This window comes from Schistocerca nitens, chromosome 4, assembly GCF_023898315.1.
Source record: "Schistocerca nitens isolate TAMUIC-IGC-003100 chromosome 4, iqSchNite1.1, whole genome shotgun sequence".
Taxonomy (NCBI): Eukaryota; Metazoa; Arthropoda; class Insecta; order Orthoptera; family Acrididae; genus Schistocerca; species Schistocerca nitens.
This window is the reverse complement of record NC_064617.1, coordinates 605,789,053-605,799,397: the sequence shown is the minus strand read 5'-3', so window position 1 is coordinate 605,799,397 and position 10,345 is coordinate 605,789,053. Positions and strand designations below refer to the sequence as shown.

Here is a 10,345-nt window from a genome sequence, read left to right as displayed (position 1 = left end):
ATAAAAACAAGACATTGGTTGCAGAAAAGTTATAATTACAGTTTCTGGTGTCCCAGTACAATTTGCAGATGCACAGAATAACTGTGACAAGTAAATGTAATAATGAAACAAAGGTTGCAGAAAGTTGGAAAATATAATTTCTGGAGTCGCCGTATAATTTGGCTTCCTTCGGTGCTTTTACATCCAAGTCTGAGCATCTCAACAGATGGTCTGGATCCGTAACTTCGGTTTCGGTTTTGCAAATAGCACATTCGTTTTTAGGAGGTAATCCTACACCGCTTAGACGTTTGAATAGGCAGTCATGTCCCTTTGTCAGTGGAAAGTAGGCTACTGCTTGTTTCGTCGGTATACTTCTGAACAGTTCCCACTACTTTTTTGGGTTATCAGTCTTCTGACTGGTTTGATGTGGACCCCGTCAAGAATTCCTCTTCAGCGCCACAGTCTTTAGTTCAGAGCATCACTTGCAACCTACGTCCTCAATTGTTTGTTGGATGTATTCCAGTACCTGTCTTCCTCTACAATTTTACACACTACAGATCCTTTTGGTACTGTGAAGCTATCCCCTCACGTCTTAACAGCTGGTATCACCTGCCCCCTTCTTCTTGTCAGTATTTTCTTATGTCCCTTCCTTCACCAATTCTGAGCAGGACCTCCTTATTCCCTGACTTCTTGTGTATTTTCTCATATTGTACCTTTAAGTTATTTTTTATATATAATGTTATATGGGATCCGAATTTGTCTTGTGAATAAGTTTATTGTGTCAAGTGGAATAGGTTTTTTTTCTAAGCTTGTATACGTATTCCTTTTCTGGGCAAAAAGAACAGCAGTCTCCGTCGATTCCTACATGTGAAGGTATCCACTGAAAAGTTATTTCTTTATTTTTGTACACGTTATACATTATGGCTTGTCTTACTTCAGTTTCGATTGTTGTTTCTGTGGAGTGTTTTGCTGAGATAGCTAGAATGGTCTAGAATCAAACAGTACTAGAGTTTTTGTAAATAAACTGACTCTGTCTTTAATGTTCTAAACTGCTAGTTGGATTACATGGAGGTACCTTCGGATAAAAGTTCGTGACGTGTTTCACGACACAGGAGTAATGACTGAATAATTTGCAGTGCATACCGCGTCCAGTTGCATCATTAATCTCTGATTCGTCTGCATATACTCTAAACCATATTGGTTCTGGGTATTTTTTATTTACCAACTTTACTGAAGTAGTTTTCTACTAATCTTCCGGCTGTTTTACTTAGTGTCGATGTCCGCTTACACGCACTAGGCGGTCCTCAGTACTGAGCAGCTCCAGTTAGTATTACGCTATTAGACTCAAGTAATCACAGCAACTTCAGTTAAAACTTCCTGGGTGAGAGAGAGTGGGGTTCTCCCCATCTGCGGGAGACATCTTTGGAGAAAAATCGGCAACTGCCTCTCAGCCCTGAAGTTTTAACTGAGGAAAACAGAGGCTGTGGAACCTATATTACTAATGATTTACCTTCCCTTTACCGGATATAGTAAACGTATATGTACTGCGCAATTTCACCCAGAGCGTCAAGAATAATGAGATGTCTAAGCGAAACGGCTATCTGCCACCTTCACGTTGAGGTATTGGACGGTAAGTTCGGGAGATGAGAAAGCAAGTTGCGAGTGACGTGCAATCCCAGAAACTTGTCACTAATCGAAAGACTGTGACGACTCTCCTCCTGTTGCGCACGGATTACGTCACAGGAACGCATTTGTGGCTCTCGCCTGCGACACAGCCTGCAGCTCGCGCCTCCGCCGGCCACAAAGGAAGTCACTTGCGAGGGACCGCAGCACGGGCCCAACTGTTCAATTGGCAAGTCCTTCCTGGGATTCTGAGATGGATTCAATCAGTTTCGGAGGAGAGGAACTGGCTTCTCACGAGTATGATTCCAGCAGTGGTCGTGCGCAGCCATTCGCAACGCCCTCTGTCTGCGGTCAAAGGCCTCGTCAAGGGACATTGCTTCTGCTAGGGTGGCCGTCACACCACACACTGTAAGAGCACTACAGCAAGGCAAGACAAGGCAAGGCAAGGCAAGTCTGATACCTGTAACAGGATTCTTGAGGACCTATAACAGGACTGCTCACGCATTAAGACGGTGAACGATTATGTTTTATCAGAAAAATAAGAAAACTTCCGTCTTTTGAAACTGAAATTTTTGAGTACCATGAATGTTTCGCGTATTCATGTTACGCATGTTCAGTAGTCTATGATGTATATAAAATTATTTACTTGTTAAATGAATGTTAAGTAAAATCACAACCATATAACTGTAAATATAAATAAGCAGATATGAGCACAGTGTCAAAGAATCTCTTCAAATCTCGTATCAAAATACGTGTAATTAAATAATTTTACGTGTATTAACCATTGAAGATGTCTAACGTGAATAGGCGAAACATGTCTGGCATTCAAGAATAAATTTCAGTTGCAAAAGACGGAAGGTTGCTTATTCTTATGATAAAACACAATGATAGATTTAGTATGAAACCTCAAGTTCCTAGAACGTCTGCCATATAATTTTTGGGTCTTGTAGTGTGAAAGTATGTAACCGAACAGCACTAGTAATATCAGCAGTACAATAAACTTTCGATCTCTTATTCCTTTTGCTATTTCGTACCAAATAAGAGGGGAAAAAAAGAATACTTCATTCTTTCCGGAACTTCTTCCGCAGTAGTACTCAACCGTTATATTTAAACGTTTGCGATGCATGCTCAACGTTCACTGCATCTCCTTCCGTAAGACGCTTCGCAGTCACTTTGAATCTGACAGCAATATTCCACACTCAAATCGCCTTTTTCGTTCAGCAAACCTATGAAAGAAGTCATGTTGTGCACTATTCCACATTAGCTGAAGACCTACCCGTACAAATGTTGAGTAATCCAGTGTATGGTAGGAGATGGGAAAAAGCTACCTGTACCAATGCGTTGCTAGTACGGGCTGGCGGGAACGTAACCGACATACTATCTGATGACATATAAAAATTATTGGTACACTATTTGAGTCACTTTTATTTTTAACGTCACTGCGCGTTTCGATGGACATACCATCAACATTAAGTGGATTAAGAGTCTTTTACATAGTTAAATTTGCTTATGGCATACGCACGTGTTTTGTATTTGTCATAAATGGCTGTGGCAGGGAGTTTAAGTGCAGTATTGCAGTGGTGGACAAATATTAACGTTGTTTACAGTACTGAAAAGATTTATACTCTTTTCTATATATATGCGGAATTTCTACTTACTGCATATCTGGGAGAATATGTGCTGTATGCTGCCATAGCGAACCCCACGTGTTTTTCCACTACGCACTTTTGAGTATTACAATATTTTGCATAATTTTCAGTTCAGAGAAGTTCAGTCCAAAGATGTTAGCTGTTACAAAGATACTAAACATTTGACAAAAACTGCTTCACAGATATGGATGTATATTGATGTTATGAGTCATAGTACAGTAATGCGAAAACCATTGTAATTTAAAGAATGAAATTGTGACGGACATTTGTAGAATTAATAATCCATAACATTAATTATGCTAGCCATAACGCAATGACGAAGAACACCTAGCTTAAACGAGGAAAGGAAAACTAAGAGCAACTGTTATAATTCTTATAAGCTTGTCGTCGTCCTTAGATGGCCGATGAATTAAATACAATAATTAAGATAATAATAATAATAGTAATTAACTGCAGAAAGTTGAGTGTGCAGATTCGTCCAACTGGAAGGGATTAATATCTCCATTCTTCTCACAGAAAACTTCCACATCATTCAGCTTTAGCTGAAACAGAATGTATGGAACTACGTATAAAAGTGTAGCGAAGATGCTCAGAAAATTTAAACTGCATCTAGTAGTAAACGACAAATGCTCCTCGCAAAATTCTATTAAATTTACTAGGGAACCAATATTGCAGAATACTGTAAAACTATTCTCTTTCCTCAACAGCAATGAGAAAAAAGTAAGACATTAGGATGTGTACGGAGCCATAATTGTTTTATTCTCGATTCATACGTTAATATGGAAAGGAGGGACTGATGAACTATGTACATTAGGAAGAACACAGAAGCTCCCACAATATAAAAAGTATCTCGATTCAGATAAGATGGTCTCGCTGTGTTCTTTCCTTCTCTTTTCTCACTCCTCTAGCGCTCGTTTTCCTATTTCTTTCTTTTATGTAAACTACAGATTCATTACTGTACTGTAGCACAAGTAACATACAGTTCTCCGTTATTAAGACGCTTTAAAAACTGAAATAAAACAGCTACACGATATCAGTGTTGCTGTATACATGTACCGACAAAGCACGTAATGTATTTTCTTGTGCATCAGTGCTACAGACAAATAAGAGAAAACTGCAGTGTGCAAAATTTAATGCATATAATATGAGACCTCCTGCGCAGTGTTCGCAAAAAAGAGCACTCGAATAACGCGAAATAAATGCTCGGTAGCTGCTGATACGAGTACAGACGATCAAAGAAGAAAAGAGACTTACGGTCTTATATTTAAAACTGTTTTCTGAAGCTCCTCTCGCTGTCATGGAAAGAAGTTTAAGCGCAGTGGATTTTTGGCTTCTTACACAATACGGTCTTTTTGCTTTCCAGAAATTCAAAACGCGCTGGCAGACCCCAGGACTACAGTTTCTGATAAATATACGGCTATCGGGAAGAGTACCTATTTTATTGTCCCCGGATTTGAAATATTTTGACACTTTCCTCTCTTTTTATAGTTCAGCGAACAAAAGGGCCCTTAGAATTTGTCTCCGAGAAGATACTAGTACTGCCCTGTTTTATGTCACGTTGACTTTCAAAGAAAGGTTGGGGGGTGGGATAGTGAACATATTTTGTATCTCTGCTACTCCCTATCCCCTTCCTGTTCATCAAGGCATGTCCTCTAATGACCTCTTTGTCGACAGGAAGCTCAGTTCTGATCTCCTTCTTCCAGTTATTTGGAACAAGGAAGTAAAGAATACTTGGGTTTAACGCCCAACTGACGAACGGGTCATAACAGACCGAACACAATCTCGCGCTGTAGAAGACTGAGGAAGGGAAACAACCGAATGCTTTTCTAAGGAAGCATTCTGCGACATAGCTTAACGGAGTTAGCGAAACCGGTGAAAGCCTAAATCTGGTTGCTCAAAGAGATTTCGAATTCCCCACCACCTGACTGTAAATCTAGTGCTTTACCAAATACCGTGATATGAGACAGTTATGGCTGTATCAGTCTTTCCTCATAATCTTTTTCCAAGCTGCGTAGTACCGGTACTATTTATTTTATCTTATGTCTTGACTCGAGCCGCTTTTACCTTGGTTTGCCGCCAAATCTTTCTTGCAGTACCACATTTAAAAATCTCATTTTCATCTACACGTTGCCTTCAAGTTCCTCTTCTTCCGATAGTCTTCCAGTTTTCAGGCTTCCCTTCTTTGTTCAGCACTGGCTTGCCATCTGACCTCTTCTCTGCCGTAAAGTTGATGGTAATCAATAATTTGCCCCCTTCCCCCTTTCAATAAACCTGCCGGTAGATATTTGATTGTCTTTATTTTTGAAAGCAGTTCTTCTTCGTATTGTCCATCTCTTGATTCTAAGGATAAACACTGAACTATTAACATCGATGACGTTCATGAGTCGAACGGATATTTCCCCAAACAAATACCATGTCGTGGCTTCCAAAATCTACAATGAGAATGTCTCCTAATTCTTAGTTTCTTTCTGAGAGATTAATTCTTTGTACTGGGCCAGACATCAGACCTGTTGTCTTGCCGTGGAGAGAGAAAAGTTACTGAGACTCAGATCTTCACAAAGACTGATTCTCTCAGAAAGTTTCGTAATACTGGACAATCGGCTGCAGAGCGAGAAATTCAGTCTGAAAGGCTCACTTTGCTTACAACATTATTTATTGCTGAGTGACACAAACAGCCACATACACTTATTAAACGTTTTATTTTAGTGTCATAATCGGTTTCGGTCTACCATACCAATCTTCAGATGGGTAATATTTTTCGTTACACAGATGTTTTCATCATACTGCCTAACAATATTTGAATATTTAGTGTCATTTTATCAGTTGTTTCATCAGTAAAAATACGCAATTTTTTGGTATATGATGGAAAATAGTTGTGTTAATTTACAAACGTATGTAAGTGAAAACAAATATTTTGCACCAGATATAAAAAATGCAAGCACTTTAACCGAGCGAGGTGGCGCGGTGGTTAGCACACTGGACTCGCATTCGGGAGGACGACAGTCCAAACCCGCGTCCGCCCGTCCTGATTTAGGTTATCCGTGATTTCCCTAAACCGCATGTGCCAAATGCTGGGATGGTTCCTTTAAGAGGGCACCGCTTACTTCGTTATCTAATCCGATGGGGCCTATGACCCCGTTGTTTGGTACCCTCCCCACAAATCAGCCAACCACCAGGCAAGCACTTTAACATATTTTTTATTAATGAAACATCTGATAAAGTGGCACTAATTACTCACATATTCTTGTGCATTGTGGAACAGAAAACGTGCTGTTGATCAAAACATCCGTGTAACGAAAAATATTAGCCATCTGAAGATGGGCACGGTAGCTGGTTAACGCACTAAAATAAATCATTTAAAAGGTATATGTGGCTGCTTGCGTCACTCACCAACTACAATTAACAGCCGTTGAGTTCACGCGATCCAACATGGATAAGATAACAGTATTTGTGTCATTTATCCTATGTGATGCTCCAAGTTTCGACACGGAAGCTGAACTGAGTGACGAAAAACAGTTAAGGCGTGGAGTCTCTTTCGCCACATTTCTCATATAGATTCTACTACACACTGCACATTCATTCATTCGGTATGGGAGACGAAATTAGAAAAAAAAAAAAAGTGGATGTGTCGTATTTGAAGTTATGATGGTGACTGTGTACCATCTCCTTCTGACATACTAATCAATTACTTTCGCGATGCGGAAAAAGGACGAGCCGGCCGGTGTGGCCGTGCGGTTCTAGGCGCTTCAGTCTGGAACCGCGTGACCGCTACGGTCGCAGGTTCGAATCCTGCCTCGGTCATGGATGTGTGTGATGTCCTTAGGTTAGTTAGGTTTAAGTAGTTCTAAGTTCTAGGGAACTGATGACAACAGATGTTAAGTCCTGTAGTGCTCAGAGCCATTTTTTTTGGAAAAAGGACGGTTTCACGACAAAATATCAGTTGCTTCCTCCTGTAGACAAGGGACGAAATTTTCGAAAGCTTCAAATTTAACGCGATACGTACACCGTCATAAGATGGTACTGTGGCATTTCTAGAGCCTCAGTAACATTCTGCAGCCAGCAGTGCCATAGTAAGAGCGGCCTTCTTGCTCCTTGTGTTAGAGCTGCGTTAACGCTGATTCACACCGACGTCGAAGGAACGGAACCGAAGGCAACGTCACCGTCATACGGAAATGCTTACGCGGTAGATGCAACGTCTACACGGCGTCGCTTTGTTTTTCACAAGACCGAAAGGTGAAAGCGAGGTCGTGAACAGTAATCCGTGGTACAAAAGATCGAAATGGAGTACCCGAATTAATAAAGTGGCAATGTTAGATTTTATTAATGCCACGTTCTTGACAAAAGTTATATGGTATATTTTCCTCGCTTCTGGGTAGTTAAGGAATAGGAAAAGTGACGTACAAACATTTTAAAACATCGTCACTTATTTGGCCAGGAAAGTAGATACATACGAATATTTTTTAGAAGGAATACGACAGAGCCTTTTTCTAACGTCAAAAATATTCTTCTCCTCGAATAGACCCGACTTTCTCACTGTAAAAAGTTTTTAATGGAAGTTTTATTTATTTATTAGCTCTTATGTCCCTGTCCACACAGCCATCTACATGTTGTTGTGATCAACAGTCCGAAGATTGGTATGTTGGTTGATATGAGGGGAGGGGACCAAACAGCGAGGTCATCGGCCTCATCGGATTACGGAAGGAAGGGGAAGGAAGTCGGCCATCCCGGCATTTGCTTGAAGCCATCTGATGCTCCCTTGATGTTACAAAATGTGTGCTTTCAGCCAACTTGTGCCACAAGTTTATTTTCTCCCCAATTCAATTCAGTACCTCTTTCATTACTTACGCAATCTACCCATCTAATCTTCAGTGTTCTTCTGTAGCCCCATATTTCAAAAGCTTCTCTTTTTGTCTAAACTGTTTATCGTCTACGTTTCACTTGCACACAAGAGTGCACTCCAGAGAAATGCCTTCAGCCTATATTTTGACGTTAACAAATTTCTTTTCTTCAGGAACGCTTTTCTTGCCCTTGCCAGTCTATATTTTATATCCTCTCTAGTTCGATCATCGTCAGTTATTTTACAGCCCACTCATCTACTACTTTTGGTGTCTCATTTCCTACTCCAATTTCCTCTGCACCACCTGATTTAATCCGACTGCATTCCATAACCGTTTTCTTGCTTTTGTTGATATTCGTCCTTTATCCTTCTTTCAAGACGGTGCCCATTCCGTTCAACTGCTCTTTCAAGACCTTTGCTGTATCTGACAGAACTGCAATTTCATCGGAAAGTCTGAAAGTTTTTATTTCTTCACCGCGAAATTTACGAAATTCTCCTTTGGTTTCCCTTACTGCTTGCTCAATGTACAGATTAAATAACATCGGGAATAACCTGTAACTCCATCTCACTTCCTTCTCTACCACTGCTTCCCTCGCCTTTCAATGTCCTTCCAGTCCTATAACTACAGTTTCGTTTCTGTACAAAGTTGTAAATAGCCTTTCGTTCCGTGTATTTCACCAAAGCAACGTTCAGAATTTCAGAGACTGTTTTCCAGCCAACATTGTCAAAAGCTTTCTTTAAGTGTACAAATGATATAAATGTTGGTTTGCCTTTCCTTAACCTATCTTCTAAGAGAAGTCGAAGGGTCGGAATTCTCTTGCGCGCTGCTACGTTTCTCCGCAATCCAGGCTGATCTTCCTTCGGGGTTGACTTGTACCAGATTCCCATTCTTCTGTAAACAATTCGTGAGAGCATTATATAACCACGACTTATTAAACTGACAGTTCGGTAGTACGCACCCCTGTCAGCACTTGCTTTCTTTAGAATTTGAGTTGTTACATTCTTTTTTAAGTCTACGTCTACATCACCTTTAGTAGTCATTTCTTACAATTTATTTGGAAATTTTTAGCTGATTTAGGTAAATCAGATTAATGAAAGTTGCTGTATCGAATTAAGTTACGCACAGTGTAGCCTTTTCCTGTGTCCAGGTAACATAAAAGCTAAACCATATTTGGATTTCATTTCGGAATAAAAACAATCTTGTTTGCGAAATTATCTAAGTCAATGACGCGTTTCACCCTTTTGAGGCATCATCGGATTGTGTAAAATTAGTTGGATAAGAAAGCTATATGTCATAACACGATATAAAATGGAAAATGAGCGTAACAGTAAGTGATATATTTTTTATGTGGCTTTGTGACGTATGGGTTTCATATCAAGTTACTTAAACACAATCTGATAATACCCCAAAAGGGTGAAACGCGCCACTGATATTAGATAATTTTGCAAGAGGAACTTTCTTTTTAATAATTCGAAATTGGTTGCTGTAGCACCCTGCCACAACCACTACGTCTACAGGCCACAAGTGGCCCATCGGAACCATCCGACCGCCGTGTCAGAGGAGGATGCGGATAGGAGGGGCGTGTGGTCAGCACACCTCTCTCCCGGTCGTTATGATAGTATTCTTGACCGAAGCCGCTACTAGTCGGTCGAGTAGCTCCTCAATTGGCATCACAAGGCTTGAGTGCACCCCGAAAATTGGCAACAGCGCATGGCGGCCCGGATGGTCACCCATCCAAGTGCCGATCACGCCCGACAGCGCTTAACTTCGGTGATCTCACGGGAACCGGTGTATCCACTGCTGCACGGCCGTTGCACCCTGCCACAACGGAGTGTGGCCTCGCGGGCACAAACGTCAACGCGAAACTTTCTTCCCGAGAATCCTTGATGATCTACCGTTGGTGATCTGCACGAATGTTGCCATAGGAAAAGGACTGTGGAATGTTTTGACGTTCCGTGACGTCCAGACAGTATCGACCGTTACGCTAGACGTTCCGCGGAATTTTCAACGCCGAGCCGTTCGGGCGGCGGCGCGTTAAGCACCCAGCACCTCAGCCGTGCAGCACGAGTTTTTCGTCTGACAGGCGCAGCGCGAGGCTTTGTAGGACAGCGGGGGCCGGAGGTGGTCCCGTTACCGGCGCGGCGCAGCTCGGCTCAGTGGCCGACGCCCTGCGCCCCGCACCGCGACCACTCCAGCCCAGCGCGGCGTCTCGCTGCCGCCTCAGCAGCGCTGCGTACGACGCGCGTTCTGCGAACG

The 10,345-nt window shown here is 41.6% G+C and overlaps 1 pseudogene; it reads right to left on the bottom strand.

Moving 5' to 3' along the window:
• Nucleotides 1-9,787: 9,787 nt before the first annotated feature.
• LOC126253801 (5S ribosomal RNA) lies at nucleotides 9,788-9,905 on the bottom strand (annotated as a pseudogene).
• Nucleotides 9,906-10,345: the final 440 nt, after the last annotated feature.